This window comes from Zalophus californianus, chromosome 5 (assembly GCF_009762305.2).
Source record: "Zalophus californianus isolate mZalCal1 chromosome 5, mZalCal1.pri.v2, whole genome shotgun sequence".
Classification (NCBI taxonomy): domain Eukaryota; kingdom Metazoa; phylum Chordata; class Mammalia; order Carnivora; family Otariidae; genus Zalophus; species Zalophus californianus.
Genome location: NC_045599.1, coordinates 47,502,362 through 47,522,017, shown reverse-complemented (window position 1 = coordinate 47,522,017; position 19,656 = coordinate 47,502,362).

Sequence of the window (19,656 nt, the reverse complement as noted above, 5' to 3'; positions counted from 1 at the left end):
ATGGCAAATTTGCCCAATAATGTCACAAGTGTCTAACCCAGGAACACCCCTTATGTTGGGTATTTTGAATATGCAAACTTTAGCGATAATCAGAAGTTGGTGGCATCTGGCACATCCCCAATATATACCGAGATGGAGCAGGACCCAGAAACCATCATTAATAAAAGCCATGAGGAAACCAGAGGCCATGAAAGAGGGTATTTCACAGGTTAATACAACTTGAAGTGCCTCTGATCACAAGAATCTGAAGCAGTTTATTGGACTGAGACTCTATTTGGTGTTAGAATGATGGTGGTGAACATCGCTGATAAACAACCTAGCTGCTATGTTGAAGCACATTCCCCAACCAGACGATTCAAGGAGGAACATGATGTCCATATGATTTAGGCATAAAGGGGAGTTACTAATGAAGAAAATACATCGTCTTCTCCCTCAGAACAAAGCAAGCCTTCGTCTAGGATTATGTGTTATCATGACAACTGTAGCAACAGTAAACAACAATGAAAGGGTCACTGCCCAAGCACAGTGCTAAGTGACAAATAATTTGCAAAATGTTACAAGAAAAGAAAAAACAATTACATTGATAATAACTGTTAACTTTGTCTATAATTATTATTTCCTTAACATAAACAAATTAGCTTTAATAGTAAGTCAGATGATGTTTTCAATCTCCACAGGACTGCTAATCTGTAGGCTTTTCAGTTGCTGATTAATTGAAACTGTCCAGAAAACACTCCCTCAACCCCAGGCATCTGCCTCTCTGGTGCTCTCCCGGCCCCTGAATATCTATTAATTTACTTTCTTCACACTGGGACTTTTTCCTTTAATTTTTTTTTATTATGTTCAGTTAGCCATTATATAGTACATCATTAGTTTTTGATATAGTGTTCAATGATTCATTAGTTACATGTAACACCCAGTGCTCATCACAGCACATGCCCTCCTTACTACCCATCACCCTGTTACCCCCTCCCCCCAGGCCCTCCTCTCTGAAACCCTCAGTTTGCTTCCCAGGGTCCAGAGTCTCTCAATGGTTCATCTCCCTCTCTGATTTCTCCCCCTTCAGCTTTTCCTCCCTTCCCCACAGTCCTCCATGCTATTGCTTATGTTCCACATATGAATGAAACCATATGATAATTGTCTTTCTCTGTTTGACTTACTTCACTTAGCATAATCCCCTCCAGTTCCATCCACTTCGATGCAAATTGTAGGTATTCATCCTTTCTAATGGCTGAGTAATATTCCATTGTATGCATATACCACATCTTCTTTATCCATTCATCTGTTGAAGGGCATCTTGGCTCCTTCCACAGTTTGGCTATTGTGGACATTGCTGCTATGAACATTGGGGCTCATGTGCCCTTTCTTCTCACTACATCTGTATTTTTGGGGTAAATACCCAGTAGTGTAATTGCTAGGTCAAAGGTAGCTCTATTTTCAACTTTTTGAAGAACCTCCCTACTGTTTTCCAAAGTGGCTGCACCAGCTTGCATTCCCACCAACCGTGTAAGAGGGTTCCCCTTTCTCCACATCCTCACCATCATTTGTTGTTTCCTGTTAATTTTTGCCTTTCTAACTGGTGTAAGGTGATATCTCATTGTGGTTTTGATTTGTATTTCCCTGATGGCTAGTGATGTTGAGCATTTTTTCATGTGTCTGTTAGCCATTGGTATGTCTTCTTTGGAGAAGTGTCTTTTCATGTCTTCAGCCCATTTTTTGACTGGGTTATTTGTTTTTGAGTGTTGAGTTTGAGAAGATATTTGCAAATGACATTAAGGACAAAGGGCTGATATCCAAGATTCCCTTTTTCTTTAAAGGGATAATTCTGTTTTCTAAGAATAGATGCTACACTGTATCAAGCATGTGGTAAACTTCAGGATACTAGTATCATTTTGAAAATTTCATGCATGTGTTAGAAAGTGTCCATGCTGAAGGCAAGAATGTTCCTCAACTGCCTCTTGCAATTGAAAGCCAAGATACATTTTGGAATTTGAAAATATTTTCTCCCTGCCGCATAGTTTAAAATGATGAGTTACTTCTGGCATCTCAACATAATTAATGGGGATGTCATACGTGCTTACAAATATGGAAAAGCTATTCAAGAGACAGGAACAAGTGAATACATTCCTATCTGTGAAATAAGGCGAATTTAAAGTGTTGCTTTCTTGCTGAAAACCTGGTACTATTCTTCGTGCAGGCTATTGGCACCCCTGCCTAGTGAAGTAGGTCACCAAACAGAGGTGTCAAGACTGATAAATTGTGAAGGAAGGAAAAGGAGATATTCAACCCTCTCTCTAATCCTCTCTTATTCTCTCTGTATCCAATGGAATGATATTTTGTGGGTGTTTTTGTAAGTCACATGGATTTGGAAAAGGGATTACTGGTTTAATAATTTTGACAGTGAGGGGCACCTGGGTGGCTCAGATGGTTACGCTTCTGCCTTCAACCCAGGTCATGATCCCAGGGGCCTGGGATCAAGCCCCACATCAGGCTCCTGGCTTAGTGGGGAGCCTGCTTCTCCCTCTCCCTCTCCCCCTGCTCATGCTCTATCTCTGTGTCTCAAATGAATGAATAAAATCTTTAAAAAAATAGTAATAATAATTTTGACAGTGATTGCAACCAGTTACCCCACCGTTGGCATTAATCTATTATCCTAGCGCAGCACAATGGGCTGCCCCATGTACTGAAAAATATGTATGCTCTAACTTGAAGAAAAATGTTGTAAAATCCAGGTATTCTTTAAAAAGTTATTTTAATAATGTTTCAATTTATTTCTGTGCCCAGTGGCTCACTACAGCTTTTTGTCAAAATCTTTTCTTAAATTTCTTTAAGCTTTTTTATTGTCCTGTGCCCTTCCTATTAAACCATGGCTTTAACCTTTCTTGAGGTTTTCTAAATTTTGAAAATCTATATATATTTTTTAGAAGTAATTTGGGGACAAAGCTATATTATAGAGATAAAAATAATGTCTTTGAGACAAGCTAATGAAAGCTATAATATTAGTAGGCAATCTCTTAGGCAAAGAGGTCGGGAAGAAACATCTCTTATCAGTGCTGAACTAGGCCTTGGGTAGCACCATGCTCAGCAAATAACTCAAAGATACCAAGGTCTTTGTTTATTCCCTTCTTAGCTCCTTTCTGAGGCAGCAGAGGTCCCACTTTAAGTCACAAAGACCTATTGCTTTAGAGGAACCTCTATTTTTCAGTAATCCTTCAAAAATTGGAAATCCTTACTAACTCCGTCAGAAACATAAAGATTAAATCTTTCAGAGTCTTTATATTAATTATTTTTAATATTCCAGAGTATCTGATTTCTTCTCAAGTAAAATGACCTTCCCCCACCCTCCCACTCTCCCTTAGCTGTATTCATTGACATGTGTTTCTGACAGGTTTAAATATTTCAACTCAACTGGACTGAATTCCGAAATGAAAAAACCACTAAACCTCAAGAATCATGAAAGGTTACCAAGAAAATACTTCAAAGGGGATGGGAAGAGGGAGAATATCTAAATGCTAAGGTTTTCAGCATCAGGTGTTATTTTCAGTCTCTTCTCTGGCAGATTGCTTGGTGTGCCATGTAAATGGCAACTCAAAAAGGAGACTTCCTGTCTCAACATATCAGCCTTCATATCAGAGTTTTGAAAAAAATGGGGATTTTTTTCCCCCAAATGTAGCAGTCTTTCCGTCAGTAAATGTTTTAATTCATTGTGTTGGGAGATTTACTGCATTTTCTTCCATAGCTTTGTTTTTTCTTAATTCCTTCTAGTCCAGGGAGAAAGCGAAGTGTTAGGCAACATCCAGCTAAGAAAGATGTTTAAACTTAAATAAAATATGTAATATTGGGTGTTATATCAAAATTATACAAGTGGGTCCCAAAATATCTACAGAGAGAACCAAATTTATCCATCATTTCAACTCTCTACTTCTCTATAGATTCTCACATGCTTTTGATTTGTAATGCTCTAGGACAGATCACAATCATCATCTGAATGGTAACTGATTCTGTTCATTTTCTATACATCAAATTCACATATCATTCTGTTCATTTTTATATATCAAATTCCCCTTGCTTTTTGGAAACCTTAGCTATTGACACAAGGACCCTCCATGCTTTCATACAAATACAGCCTAAAACAAGAACAGGATTGCTGAGATTTGGTTGCAAATTTAATTTTCCCACAGTAGCTCTCAGTAGTCTTGACAACTAGGCCATGTTGAGGAAGAAAGACTTTCCTTTATAAGCTAAATTCAAAAGTTATTTGGTCCATTGAGTCTTATACATATACTATAAATACTGCTTTTGAAATGATAGGTAATATGGACAATATAATGAAAAGTTCCCATCTGACACAAAATAGTACGGAAATTTTGGGGTTTGGATTGGAAAGAGATATGCAGGGCTAAGAAAGATATAAAGGAATGTTAACTCTTGTGACCGAAGAGAGACCTCATATCAAGAAAAAAAAATGTGGGGCACTGTCAAATTTTCAAGCTGGGAGTACATCTCTTCACTGCTTCCAATAAGGCACAGGAGTAAGAGCAGGAAGGACAGAAAGGTGTCTGAAACAACTCTCCAAATGAAACAAAGTCTCTCTGATCCTCCATTAATAGAACCCAGAATCTTTCAAATGTCCACGGATGGCTACAGACCTTTCATCATAACAATAGTCAAAAGTGGCATTAGACGAGAAAAAGGAGAAAATACCCAAATACTTGATTAGATGATGTTGCAGCCAGCCTTCAAAGGTTCAACAATGCCTTCAGGAAGAGTCAGTGAGGAGAGCCATCATGCCTTGCTTGTGCCAAAAGGGTATGTTAGAAGTTACACAAGGCCAGGCCTTGTTGCAATGGCTATAATCAAGTTCAGCCAGAGCCTGAAGAGAAAGCCAACATGTCCCCTAGATGCCCCCCTCTTACCACCATGATGATTCTTTCCAGAAGCTTTCTCCCCAAGTTGGTAGTCATGAAGGGGGAGACAGGAAGAAACCTAGAGGTGGGCACCACTCTATCAAGGATGTTAAGTTAAAGTGAAATAGAATCCTTAAGGGCAGAAGAAAGTTACCTCCAATGTGGTCAGGTTTCCCTTTCTCTTCTACCACCAGAAGAATTGAATTTATGACAGCATCATTTTTCACATAAACTCCTATTTACTACTGTTTCTGTTTTATGTGGCAACAACTAAATATCCCTTAGTGGTACCTGGCATATCAGCCTGCACAGAACCATCTCTCGCTCTCTTCTTCCCTCTCCCTCTCATTCAAATTCACTTATTCCACCTGACAGCAATATCTTTTAATCTATATATTTTCCTCTATCACCACTGGATAATTTCAAGAAACTCCTAACTGGTCTTGATCCCTGTGCCTCTGAATTTTTCTTATTCTTTTTATTGTCACAAACCCCAAGTCTGTTTCATTCTTTATATGCTTCATCTAAAAGAACCCCTCAACATGCAAATCTGTCTCATTACTGTCCTGCTTCAAACTCAGCAGTTTTCCATCTTCTTGAGGATAAACCCAGCCCAGTTAAGGGGTCTACCATCCAGGGTCTGCATTGTAAATATATGGCACAAATAGCCGCTTGAGTAGATGTTATAAATGGCTCATTTATCAGGTTGTGGGTGCAATATAGGGAAACCATGGGAAATACTGTGGTGGGATTTTACTCTGTCAATATGGCTCATCCAGAATCACATTTTCCACAATCTCTTTTGTTGTATGGTTCTGGATTGGATGTGGCCAGAAGGGAAATTCATTTTGACATGTGGAAGGCAGAAGCGAAGCATTGGCCATTACAATCCAATGACAGGTTTTAGAGAGGTGAAGGACAGGTATAGAGGTGTGGCCGGGTTCCAGGTTGTCTTTGCCCCACATTCAGCTCTTCTTCCCAGCTGCTGACCCATCTGACCAACAGCAACCACAGGCTCACCGTTAGATGCAGACTTCCCCAGCTCTCCTTCATAACTCCATTCCAGCAGCTGAATGTGACTTGCTTTCCTGATTGTGTGACAAGCTCCGATTCATCCACCAGGGCATCTGACTGGCCAATTTATGACTTATACTTGATCCTCCAACTCTCCCTTTTGGGCCATTATTTTCCCAGCTTCTCCAACAATTGTATGAGGCCTTATTACTATAATAAATCCCTATTCCATAATACCCATAACAGTCCCGCTTGCCTGACCTTGCAGACAGTATAGAAGTCTGGGATTATCGTTAACCCTGAATGAAAGCAGAGAATCAGGTAGAGGAAGTTTCTTTGAGACTAGGAGGGATTATGAGCTATGGAACAAAGCTACATCATGGTGGTTTCATAGGAAGAATGGTGGGGAAATAAATAGCCTGGTTTTACTCTCCTCCCTCTTTCCAGTCTATTACCTGAGATCCTTGTTTACAGAGGAAAACCAGAAACCAGAAGCACAGGAACCACTGATAGAACCTATACATGTTGACCTCCAGAGCAGAGAGCAGGGGACATATTGTACTTGGAAGACATTTGGCACACACAGCTTAGGTGATCCATCACAGCCCGCCCACTGTCCCCCAGGCCTCTCCACCTTGTATTTCACCTTCTTCCTCACACTTTCTGCTACAACCACTCTGAGATTTTTTTTACATCCTTGAGTCTACATTATTTTTACTTTCTTGAGGGCCTTTTGTAAAGAATGCTCTCTCTGAATGTGCTAGGAGAGTACTGCCTCTTTCTGAGAAAGAAACAAACAGGGAGCAGAGAAGGACCACTATGTCCTTAATGGCCCTTGCCAAGATTATACTGGAACTTTCACTTTTAAGTAGGACAAACTTAGTCTACCAGTTGGATCCCTTTGCAGAAAATAGCAATACCACTTGGACATCATATAAAAAGCAATTATCTGAAGGTACTGGAGGAGAAACAGTCTAACAGAAAATACATCCTCACTTGGAGTGGGGAAGATGGTGTTCTCCACAAGTAGGTCCTCATCATTCATGGCCTTTAACTTCAGTCTAAATGCAGTCCACATGTGTACACACAGTGGTGAGAGGGGCTCACAAGGTAATTTTCACTCTTTGAGTTCTGGGGAATCAGAAAAATTAAGCTGGACAATGTGAAACATTGAAGAGAGTGTGGGAGTTCTTAAGGGGCAAAATCCATAAAGGGGATCTGTATCTATCCATATCTCCAACTGATCCATATCTCCTATCCATATCTCCAATGGATCCTGAACATGCTTAAAGCAAAACAGATTAAAAGCACCAGAATTAAAGACAAACGATCTGAATCCAGACCGTATCTGGTACCCACGCAGCAGAGCCTGTAGTTCAAATCCAGCAAGCCAATTACCTGCTGAGAACGGAAAGGACCCTCATTACAGAAAAATAACATAATTCAGAATCTCCACATTCACATATCTTGAATGCAATCCAAAAGCACCAAACATAATAAAAACCAAGAAATAGAACACATTGTCACAAAAAAGAAATTGAGTCTGACTCAGAGATGAACATCCAGATTTTTAAAAGGCTTTTGTAACTACCACCAATTAAGTAAAACAAAACATTTTTTCAGAAAATAGAAATATCAGTGAAGAAATAGGAAAGTGTCCAAAGCAAAGAACAGAGAGATTAAAGATCAAGGAAAAAAAAAAAAACAACAGTCTTGGCAATTTATTAGATGTTATCAAATGGTCTAATATACAGGTAATTGATATGCCATAAGGAGCAGAGACCTAGAATGGAGTAGAAAAATGACTGAAAATTTAACAGTTGAAAATTTTTCATTTTGATGAAATATAAAAATTTTCAAAAAGAACCTACTAAAGAAACATACAAGCAAAATAAATACCAAGAACCTGAGGTGAAGCTCATCACAGTCAAGATAACAAAAGCCAAAGATGAGGAGAAACTCTTGAAAGTGGTAAGAAAAAATTAGTTGGGGGGAGGGGAAAAGATGGTGGAGGAGTAGGGGACCCTATTTCAACTGGTCCCCGGAATTGAGCTGGATACCTACCAGACCACTCTGAGCACCCAGGAAATCAGCCTGAGATGTAAGAAGATCTGGATCTCTACAAACAGAAGATTGCAGGTGGTTGGTTTCAATGTATGAAGTGGGGAGCCGTGATCCCACAAGTAGATATCGAGGATAAACGGCCACGGGAGGGAGCCTGGCCATGGAGATCCAACACCCCCGGTGAGTGATAGCCTCACACGCTGGGGATGGGGCACAGACTCGCAGATCGCTAGCCGCGGGAAAAGGACTTTAGACGGAAACCTGAGCAGCGGGATCACGCGTGCAAACTGGGGGTGGCTGGCAGTTTTAGAGGCACAAAGGGCAGAGAGGAGCCCTGATCTGGAGGCAGGACTGGGAGTACTGCTGAAGGGCCCACAATCCAGAACACTGCAGTTTATAGCAGCACAGACAGAAACGGAGAGAGTGTGGCCTGGAGAGCTCACTGAAGAACAGACTGCGATCTCTCTGCTCTGAGACAGAGGATTGGAAACGGTCTCTTCTGCTCTGACTCTAGGAAGAGACGCAGAAAGCCATCACAGAAAGCCACCAGAGAACAAAAGCCCTAAAAAACCAGTTTTCACTGAGCCCATCCCCTGCCACAGCAGGCAGGGCAACTCTGCCTAAACAGGACTGCCTGAGTAACAGCGCAGGAAGCCCCTCCCCAAGAAGACAGGCTGGGAAAACAAGAGGCCAGCAACCTTAAGGTCGCTAGAAAACAGGTGCATCTTGCTTGGGTTGTGGTCAATAATTTGGACTCTATACATTCCCTCAACCACCCCTCAACAGAATGACTAGGAGGAGGAACCCCCAAAATAGGAAAGACTCAGCAATTATGACTTATGCCACAGATTTACAAATGGATGCAGATATAACCAAGATGTCGGAGATGGAATTCAGGCTAGCAATTGTGAAGACAATAGCTAGAATGGAGAAATCAATTAATGGCAACATAGAGTCTCTAAGGGAAGAAATGAAAGCTGAATAGGCAGAATTTAAAAATGCTATCAATGAGATTCAATCTAATCTAGATAATCTAACAGCAAGGGTAAGTGAGGCAGAAGAACGAATTAGTGACCTGGAAGACAATTTACTAGATAAAAAGGGAAAAAAGGAGGCTAGGGAAAAACAACTCAGAATCCATGAAAATAGAATCAGAGAAATGAGTGACACCATGGAGCATTCCAATGTCAGAATTATTGGAATCCCAGAGGGGGTGGAGAGAGAGAGGGGACTAGAAGATATATTTGAGCAAATCATAGCTGAGAACTTCCCTAATCTGGGGAATGAAACAAACGTTCGCATCTTAGACGCAGAGAGGACCCCTCCCAAGATAAAGGAAAACAGGCCAACAACCTGGCATGTAATAGTAAAACTCGCAAATCTTAGAACCAAGGAAACCATCTTAAGGGCAGTTAGAGGGAAGAGATTCCTTACGTACAGAGGCAGGAACATCAGAATAACATCAGACCTATCCGCAGAGACCTGGCAAGCCAGAAAGGCCTGGCAAGACATATTCAGGGTATTAAACGAGAAGAACATGCAGCCAAGAATACTTTATCAGGCAAGGCTGTCATTTAGAATGGATGGAGAGATGCAGAGCTTCCAAGACTGGCAGAAACTGAAAGAATATGTGACCACTAAGCCAGCTCTGCAAGAAATATTAAGGGGGGGTTCTATAAAAGGAGGAAGACCCCAAGAGTGATATACAACAGAAATTTACAGGGACAATCCATAAAAACAAGGTCTTCAGAAGCAACATGATGACAATTCATATCTTTCAATAATCACTCTCAACATGAATGGCCTAAATGCTCCCATAAAATGGCACAGGGTTGCAGACTGGATAAAAAGACAGGACCCATCCATATGCTGTCTACAAGAGACTCATTTTGAACCTAAAGATACATCCAGACTGAAAGTGAAGGGATGGAGATCCATCTTCCATGCCAGCGGACCTCAAAAGAAAGCTGGGGTAGCAATTCTTATATCAGACAAATTAGATTTTAAACTAAAGACTGTAGTTAGAGACACAGAAGGACACTATATCATTCTTAAAGGGTCTATCTAACAAGAAGATCTAACAATTGTAAATATGCCCCCAACATGGGAGCATCTACATAAGCCAGCTGTTAACCAAAATGAAGTGTCATATTGATAACAATACATTAATTGTAGAAGACCTCAATACTCCACTCTCAGCAATGAATGGATCATCTAAGCAGAAAATCAACAAGGAAACAAGAGCTTTGAATGATACACTGGACCAGATGGACCTCACAGGTATATACAGAACATTCTACCCTAAAACAACAGAATACTCATTCTTCTCGAATGCACATGGAACTTTCTCTAGAATAGATCACATACTGCGTCACAAATCAGGTCTCAACCAATACCAAAAGACTGAGATTATTCCCTGCATATTCTCAGACCACAATGCTTTAAAACTGGAACTCAATCACAAGAAAAAATTTGGCAGAAATTCAAACACTTGGAAGCTAAAGACCACTCTGCTCAGGAAGGTTTGGGTCAACCAGGAAATCAAAGAAGAACTTAAACAATTCATGTAAACCAATGAGAATGAAAACACATCGGTCCAAAACCTATGGGATACTGCAAAGGTGGTCCTAAGGGGGAAATACATAGCCGTCCAATCCTCACTTAAAAAAATAGAAAAATCCTGAATTCACCAACTAACTCTACACCTTAAAGAACTAGAGAAAAGGCAACAAATGATGCCTAAACCATGCATTAGAAGAGAAATAATTAAGATTAGAGCAGACATCAATGAACTAGAAACCAGAAACACAGTAGATCAGATCAATGAAACTAGAAGTTGGTTCTTTGAAAGAATTAATAAGATTGATAAACCACTGGCCAGACTTATCCAAAAGAAAAGAGAAAGGACCCAAATTAATAAAATTATGAATGAGGGGCGCCTGGGTGGCTCAGATGGTTAAGCATCTGCCTTCAGCTCAGGTCATGATCCCAGAGTCCTGGGATTGAGCCCCACATCAGGCTCCTGGCTCAGCAGGGAGCCTGCTTCTCCCTCTCCCTCTGCCTCTCCCCCTGCTCATGCTCTCTCTCTCTGTATCTCTGTATCTCAGATGAATTAAAAAAATAGAAAATAAAAAAAATAAAATTATGAATGAAAGGGGAGAGATCATGACTAACACCAAGGAAATAGAAACAATTATTAGAAATTATTATCAACAACTATAGGCCAATAAACTAAGCAATCTGAATGAAATGGATGGCTTCCTGGAAACCTATAAGCTGCCAACACTGAAACAGGAAGAAACTGACAACATGAATAGGCCAAAAACCAGTAACAAGAATGAAGCAGTGATCAAAAACCTCCCCAAAAACAAGAGTCCAGGGCCTAATGGATTCCCTGAAGAATTCTACCAAACATTCAAAGAAGAAATAATACCTATTCTACCAAAGCTGTTTCAAAAACTAGAAACAGAAGGAAAGCTTCCAGACTCATTCTATGAGGACAGCATTACCTTAATCCCCAAACCAGGCAAAGACCCCATCAAAAAGAAGAATTTCAGACCAATATCCCTGATGAATATGGATTCCAAAATCCTCAACAAAATCCTAGCTAATAGTATCCAATAATACATTAAAAGGATCATCCACCACGACCAAGTGGGATTTATCCCCAGGATGCAAGGGTGGTTCAACATTCACAAATCAATCAATGTGATAGAACACATTAATAAGAGGAGAGAGAAGAACCATACGGTCCTCTCATTTGGTGCAGAAAAAGTATTTGACAAAATACAGGATCCTTTTTTATTTTTTAACCTGTTGTGATTCTTTTTTTTTTTTTTAAAGATTTTATTCATTTATTAGAGATTGAGCGAGGGAGAAACAGCACGAGAGGGGAGAGAGTCAGAGGGAGAAGCAGACTCCCCACCAACCTGGGAGCCCATGTGGGACTCGATCCCAGGACTCCGGGATCATGACCTGAGCCGAACGCAGTCGCTCAACCAACTGAGCCACCCAAGCGCCCCTACAGGATCCTCTCTTGATTAAAACTCTTCAGAGTATAGGGATAGAGGGAACATTCCTCATGTTCATAATCCATCTATGAAAAACCCACAGCAAATATCATTCTCAATGGGGAAAAGCTGAGAGACTTACCTTAAGATCAGGAACACGTCAAGGATGCCCACTCTCGCCACTACTGTTCAACATAGTACTAGAAGTCCTAGCAACAGCAATCAAACAAGAAAAAGAAATAAAAGACATCCGAATCAGCAAAGTAGTCAAACTCTCACTCTTTGCAGATGGCATGATACTTTATGTGGAAAACACAAAAGACTCCACCCCCAAATTACTAGAACTCATTCAGCAATTCAGTAATGTGGCAGGACAAAATCAATGCACAGAAATCAGTTGCTTCCTTATACACTAACAATGCAACTGTAGAAAGAGAAATTAGAGAAATGATTCCACTTACAATAGCACCAAAAACCATAAGATACCTTGGAATAAACCTAACCAAAGAGGTAAAGGATCTATACTCTAGAAACTACAGAACACTCATGAAAGAAATTGAAGAAGACACAAAAAGATGGAAAAACATTCCATGCTCATGTATCAGAAGAATAAACATTGTTAAAATGTCTATGCTACTCAGAGCAATCTATACCTTCAATGCCATCCCGATCAAAATTCCAATGACATTTTTCAAAGTGCTGGGACAAACAATCCTAAAATTTCTATGGAATCAGAAAAGACCCCGAAGTGCCAAGGAAGTGTTGAAAAAGAAAAACAGAACTGGGGGCATCACGTTGCCTGATTTCAAGCTATATTACAAAGCAGTGATCATCAAGACAGCATGGTACTGGCACAAAAACAGACATATAGACCAATGGAACAGAATAGAGAGCCCAGATATGGACCCTCAACTCTATGGTCAAATAATCTTCGACAAAGCAGGAAAAAATATCCAATGGAAAAAAGACAGCCTCTTCAATAAATGGTGCTGGGAAAATTGGACAGCCACATGCAGAAGAATGAAACTCGACCATTCTCTAACACCATACACAAAGATAAACTCAAAATGGATGAAAGACCTCAATGTGAGACAGGAATCCATCAAAATCCTAGAGGAGACCATAGGCAGTAACCTCTTCGACATCGGCCACAGCAACTTCTTTCAAGATACATCTCCAAAGGCAAGTGAAACAAAAGCAAAAATGAACTTTTGGGACTTCATCAAGATAAAAAGCTTCTGCACAGCAAAGAAAATGGTCAACAAAACAAAGAAGTAACCCACAGAATGGGAGAAGATATTTGCAAATGACACTACAGATAAAGGGCTGGTATTCAAGATCTATAAAGAACTTCTCAAACTCAACACCCAAAAAAAAACAAATAATCCAGTCAAAAAATGGGCAGAAGACATGAAAAGACACTTCTCTGAAGAAGACATACAAATGGCTAACAGACACACAAAAAAATGTTCATCATCATTAGCCATCAAAGAAGTTCAAATCAAAACCACACTGAGATACCACCTTATGCCAGTTAGAATGGCAAAAATAGGGAAAGAAACAACAAATGTTGGAGAGGTTGTGATGAAAGGGGAACCCTCTTACACTTTTGGTGGGAATGCAAGTTGGTACAGCCACTTTGGAAAACAGTGTGGAGGTGCCTCAAAAAATTAAGAATAGAGCTACCCTATGACCCAGCAATTGCACTCCTGGGTATTTACCCCAAAGACACAGATGTAGTGAAAAGAAGGGCCATATGCACCGCAATGTTCATAGGAGCAATGTCCACAATAGCCAAACTGTGGAAAGAGCCAAGATGTCCTTCAACAGATGAATGGCTAAAGAAGATGTGGTCCATATATACAATGGAATATTACTCAGCCATCAGAAAGGACGAATACCCAACTTTTACATCAACATGGATGGGACTGGAGGAGATTATGCTAAGTGAAATAAGTCAAGCAGAGAAAGTCAGTTATCGTATGGTTTCACTTATTTGTGTAACATAAGGAGAAGGAAGGGAAAAATGAAGGGGGGGAAATTGGAGAGATGAACCATGAGAGACTATGGACTGTGAGAAACAAACAGCGTTTTAGAGGGGAGGGGAGTGGGGGGATGGGTTAGCCCGGTGATGGGTATGAAGGAGGGCATGTACTGCATGGAGCACTGGGTGTTATATGAAAACAATGGATCGTGGATCACCACATCAAAAACTAATGATGTATTGTATGGTGACTAACATAACATAATAAAATAAAGAAAAGAAAAGAAAAGAAAAGTATTAGTTAAATGTCACATTAAAAAAAAGAAAGTGGTAAGAAAAAAAACACGATGTTATGTTTAGAGGACCACAAATTCAATTAATGACTGATTTCATAGCAGAAACCATCAAGAATGAGAGAAATATATGGTACCTTATGAAATAGTTTTTTAAGTGTCAAATTAGTATTCTAGGGTACTCTATGCTAGATATTCAGGAGATTTTCCTTCAAGAATGAAGATAAAGACATTTTCAGATTAAAGAAAACCAAGACAACTTCCTGGCAGCCTAATTGCACTAAAGGAAATTATTCAGGGTTTAAGGGAATGATATTGGATAGAAACTTGGATCCTCTGAAAATAATAAAAAGAACTGAATTCTGCCAGCAACCTGAGTGAATAAGGAAGTGGATTCTTCTATCATCCCTAGAGAAGAACACAGCCCTGCCAACACCTTCATTTCTGACCTATAGAACTGTGACATAATAAATGTGTTGTTTTAAGCTGCTAGTTCATGGTCAGCAAAAGATAATAGAGGGGCTCTTGGATAATATTAACCTCTCTCTCTTGTGTTACAGAGAAAATTCTAAAGTGAAACCTATACCATTTTATAAAGGGTCCCCAACAGAACTGAGCCCCCATTTTCTACAGCAGTAACTAGCTCAGTGACATGGCTTAGGATACCCTTTCTCTCGTTGCCTGATTTATTCTTCCAAGTCCCACAACTCTAGGTCTCTCAAATCACGTTCTCAAGTAATATATCTGCAAGCTAGCTTTTGTCTTGGGGTCTGCTTTTTGGGGGGACTCAAAGACAGCTGGTCCTGGGAGGACCCCTACAGTAAGTCCTCAGGTTGGGAGATTACTCAGGTTAGGATCCTTGGTTGCTATATGTGACCCACACGTCAGCCAGCAATCAGACCCCAAGTGCTGTTGGTAGCTGGGGTGGGCTTCAGAGCTGGCTGCAGGAGCATCGCAAGGGTAATGCTCTAACCCTCGGGAGACTGGAACAAGTTACAAGTAAACGTGAAGCATTGGCATGTGAGGCTGGGAAAGCACTTGAAAGGTTGGGGTCAGTGGCAATCCTAACGTTTGTAAAATCGTCTGCCTTTGGTTGAATGTGACAAGAGTTTCAACAAGAAAAAGACAGGTTTGGATTTTCCACTCCATTTAAGGCAAACTGTGAAAGTGAGTGAGTCTCATGGCAGCATTTGAGACTCTCTACAAGCCCCAAAGGGGCGAAAATCAGGCTGATCCTCAAATGGTACTGGTAGCACACCTACAAGGAGACTGAATTCACAGCTTCAGCAGGACTCCTGCATAAAAAAACCGGGTCCCTACCAGAGAAAGATTCTTGGCAAAGATGCCTCTGTACATCAATTATGTGTAACTTAAGAATGTTATGTCATAAACATGAGTTTCATTTTCACAGGGATTTTTTTAATTTTTTATTGTTATGTTAATCACCATATATTACATCATTGGTTTTTGATGTAGTGTTCCACGATTCATTGTTTGTGCATAACACCCAGTGCTCCACGCAGACTGTGCCCTCTTTAATACCCATCACCAGGCTAACCCATCCCCCCACCCTCTTCCCCTCTAAAACCTTCAGTTTGTTTTTCAGAGTCCATTGTCTCTCATGGTTCGTCTCCCTCTGACTTACTCCCCTTTATTTTTCCCCTCCTGCTATCTTCTTCTTTTTCTTTTTTCTTAATATATGTTGCATTATTTGTTTCAGAAGTACAGATCTATGATAAAAGTCTTGCACAATTCACAGTGCTCACCATAGCGCATACCCTACCCACTGTCTATCACCCAGCCACCCCATCCCTCCCACCCCCCACCACTCCAGCAACACTCAGTATCTTTCCTGAGATTAAGAATTCCTCATATCAGTGAGGTCATATGATACATGTCTTTCTCTGATGGACTTATTTCACTCAACATAACACCCTCCAGTTCCATCCACGTCGTTGCAAATGGCAAGATCTCATTCATTTTGATGGCTGCATAATATTCCATTGTGTATATATACCACCATTCCTTATACATTCATCTGTCGATGGACATCTTGGCTCTTTCCACAGTTTGGCTATTGTGGACATTGCTGCTATAAACATTGGGGTGCACGTACCCCTTCGGATCCCTACATTTATATCTTTGGGGTAAACACCCAGTAGTGCAATTGCTGGATCGTAGGGTAGCTCTATTTTCAACTGTTTGAGGAACCTCCCTACTGTTTTCCAGAGTGGTTGCACCAGCTTGCATTCCCACCAACAGTGTAGGAGGGTTCCCCTTTCTCCGCATCCCCGCCAACATCTGTCGTTTCCTGACTTGTTCATTTTAGCCATTCTGACGGGTGTGAGGTGGTATCTCATTGAGGTTTTGATTTGGATTTCCCTGATGCCGAGCGATGTTGAGCACTTTTTCATGTGTCTGTTGGCCATTTGGATGTCTTCTTTGGAAAAATGTCCGTTCATGTCATCTGGCCATTTCTTGTTTGGATTATTTGTTCTTTGGGTGTTGAGTTTGATAAGTTCTTTATACATTTTGGATACTAGCCCTTTATCTGATATGTCATTTGCAAATATTTTCTCCCATTCTGTCGGTTGTCTTTTGGTTTTGTGGACTGTTTCTTTTGCTGTGCAAAAGCTTTTTATCTTGATGAAATCCCAATAGTTCATTTTTGCCCTGGCTTCCCTTGCCTTTGGCGATGTTTCTAGGAAGAAGTTGCTGTGGCTGAGGTCGAAGAGGTTGCTGCCTGTGTTCTCCTTTAGGATTTGGATGGACTCCTGTCTCACACGTAGGTCTTTCAACCATTTGGAGTCTATTTGTGTGTGTGGTGTAAGGAAATGGTCCAGTTTCATTCTGAATGTGGCTGTCCAATTTTCCCAACACCATTTGTGGAAGAGACTGTCTTTTTTCCATTGGACATTCTTTCCTGCTTTGTCAAAGATGAGTTGACCATAGAGTTGAGGGTCCATTTCTGGGCTCTCGATTCTGTTCCATTGATCGATGTGTCTGTTTTTGTGCCAGTACCATACTGTCTTGATGATGACAGCTTTGTAATAGAGCTGGGAGTCCGGAATTGTGATGCCTCCAGCTTTGCTTTTCTTTTTCAACATTCCTCGGGCTATTCGGGGTCTCTTCTGGCTCCATACAAATTTTAGGATTATTTCTTCCATTGCTTTGAAAAAAGTGGATGGTATTTTGATGGGGATTGCATTGAATGTGTAGATTGCTCTAGGTAGCATTGACATCTTCACAATGTTTGTTCTTCCATCCATGAGCATGGAACGTTTTTCCATTTCCTTGTGTCTTCTTCAATTTCTGTCATGAGTATTTTATAGTTTTCTGAGTACAGATCTTTTGCCTCTTTGGTTAAATTTATTCCTAGGTATCTTATGGTTTTGGGTGCAATGGTAAGTGGGATCGACTCCTTGATTTGTCTCTCTTCTGTCTTGTTGTTGGTGTATAGGAATGCCACTGATTTCTGTGCATTGATTTTATATCCTGCTACTTGACTGAATTCCTGTATGAGTTCTAGCAGTTTTGGGGTGGAGTCTTTTGGGTTTTCCACATACAGTATCATATCATCTGCAAAGAGTGAGAGTTTGACTTCCTCTTTGCCGATCTGGATGCCTTTGATTTCTTTTTGTTATCTGATTGCTGTGGCTAGGACTTCTAATACTATGTTGAATAGCAGTGGTGAGAGTGGACATCCCTGCCACGTTCCTGACCTTAGGGGAAAAGCTCTCAGCTTTTCCTATTGAGAATGATATTCGCTGTAGGTTTTTCATAGATGGCTTTTATGATATTGAGGTAGGTACCCTCTATCCCTATAATCTGAAGAGTTTTGATCAAGAAAGGATGCTCTACTTTGTCAAATGCTTTTTCTGCATCAATTGAGAGGATCATATGGTTCTTGTTCTTTCTTTTGTGAATGTATTGTATCACGTGGATTGATTTGCAGATGTTGAACCAACCTTGCAGCCCAGGGATAGATCCCACTTGGTCATGGTGAAACATCCTTTTAATGTACTGTTGGATCCTATTGGCTAGTATTTTGGTGAGCATTTTTGCATCCATGTTCATCAAGGATATTGGTCTGTAATTCTCCTTTTTGATGGGGTCTTTGGTGTTGGGATCAAGGTAATGGTGGCCTCATAAAATGAGTTTGGCAGTTTTCCTTCCATTTATGTTTTTTTGGAACAGTTTCAGGAGAATAGGTATTAATTCTTCTTTAAATGTCTGATAGAATTCCCCTGGGAAGCCATCTGGCCCTGGGCTTTTGTTTGTTGGGAGGTTTTTGATGACTGCTTCAATTTCCTTAGTGGTTATAGGTCTGTTCAGGTTTTCTATTTCTTCCTGGTTCAATTTTGGTAGTTGATACATCTCTAGGAATGCACCCATTTCTTCCAGGTTATCTAATTTGCTGGCATAGAGTTGCTCATAGTATGTTCTTATAATTGTTTGTATTTCCTTGGTGTTAGTTGTGATCTCTCCTCTTTCTTTCATGATTTTGTTGATTTGGGTCATTTCTCTTTTCTTTTTGATCAGTCTGGCTAGGGGTTTATCAGTCTTATTAATTCTTTCAAAGAACCAGCTCCTAGTTTCGTTGATCTGTTCTACTGTTCTTTGGTTTCTATTTCATTGATTTCTGCTCTGATCTTTATGATTTCTCTTCTCCTGCTGGGTTTAGGCTTTATTTGCTGTTCTTTCTCCAGCTCCTTTAGGTGTGGGGTTAGGTTGTGTATTTGAGACCTTTCTTGTTTCTTGACAAAGGCTTGTATTGCTATATACTTTCCTCTCAGGACTGCCTTTGCTGTATGCCAAAGATGTTGAACAGTTGTGTTTTCATTTTCATTGGTTTCCATGAATTTTTTTAATTCTTCTTTAATTTCCTGGGTGACCCATTCATTCTTTAGTAGGATGCTCTTTAGCCTCCATGTATTTGAGTTCTTTCCGACTTTCCTCTTGTGATTGAGTTCTAGTTTCAAAGCATTGTGGTCTGAAAATATGTAGGGAATAATCCCAATCTTTTGGTACCCATTGAGACCTGATTTGTGACCTAGGATGTGATCAATTCTGGAGAATGTTCCATGGGCACTAGAGAAGAATGTGTATTCCGTTGCTTTGGGATGGAATGTTCTGAATATGTCTGTGTATTCCATTTGGTCCAGTGTTTCATTTAAAGTCTTTATTTCCTTGTTGATCTTTTGCTTAGATGATCTGTCCATTTCAGTCAGGGAGGTGTTAAAGTCCCCCACTATTATTGTATTGTTGCCAATGTGTTTCTTCACTTTGGTTATTAATTGCCTTATAAAATTGGCTGCTCCCATGTTAGGGGCATAGATATTTACAATTGTTAGATCTTCTTATTGGATAGACCCTTTAAGTGG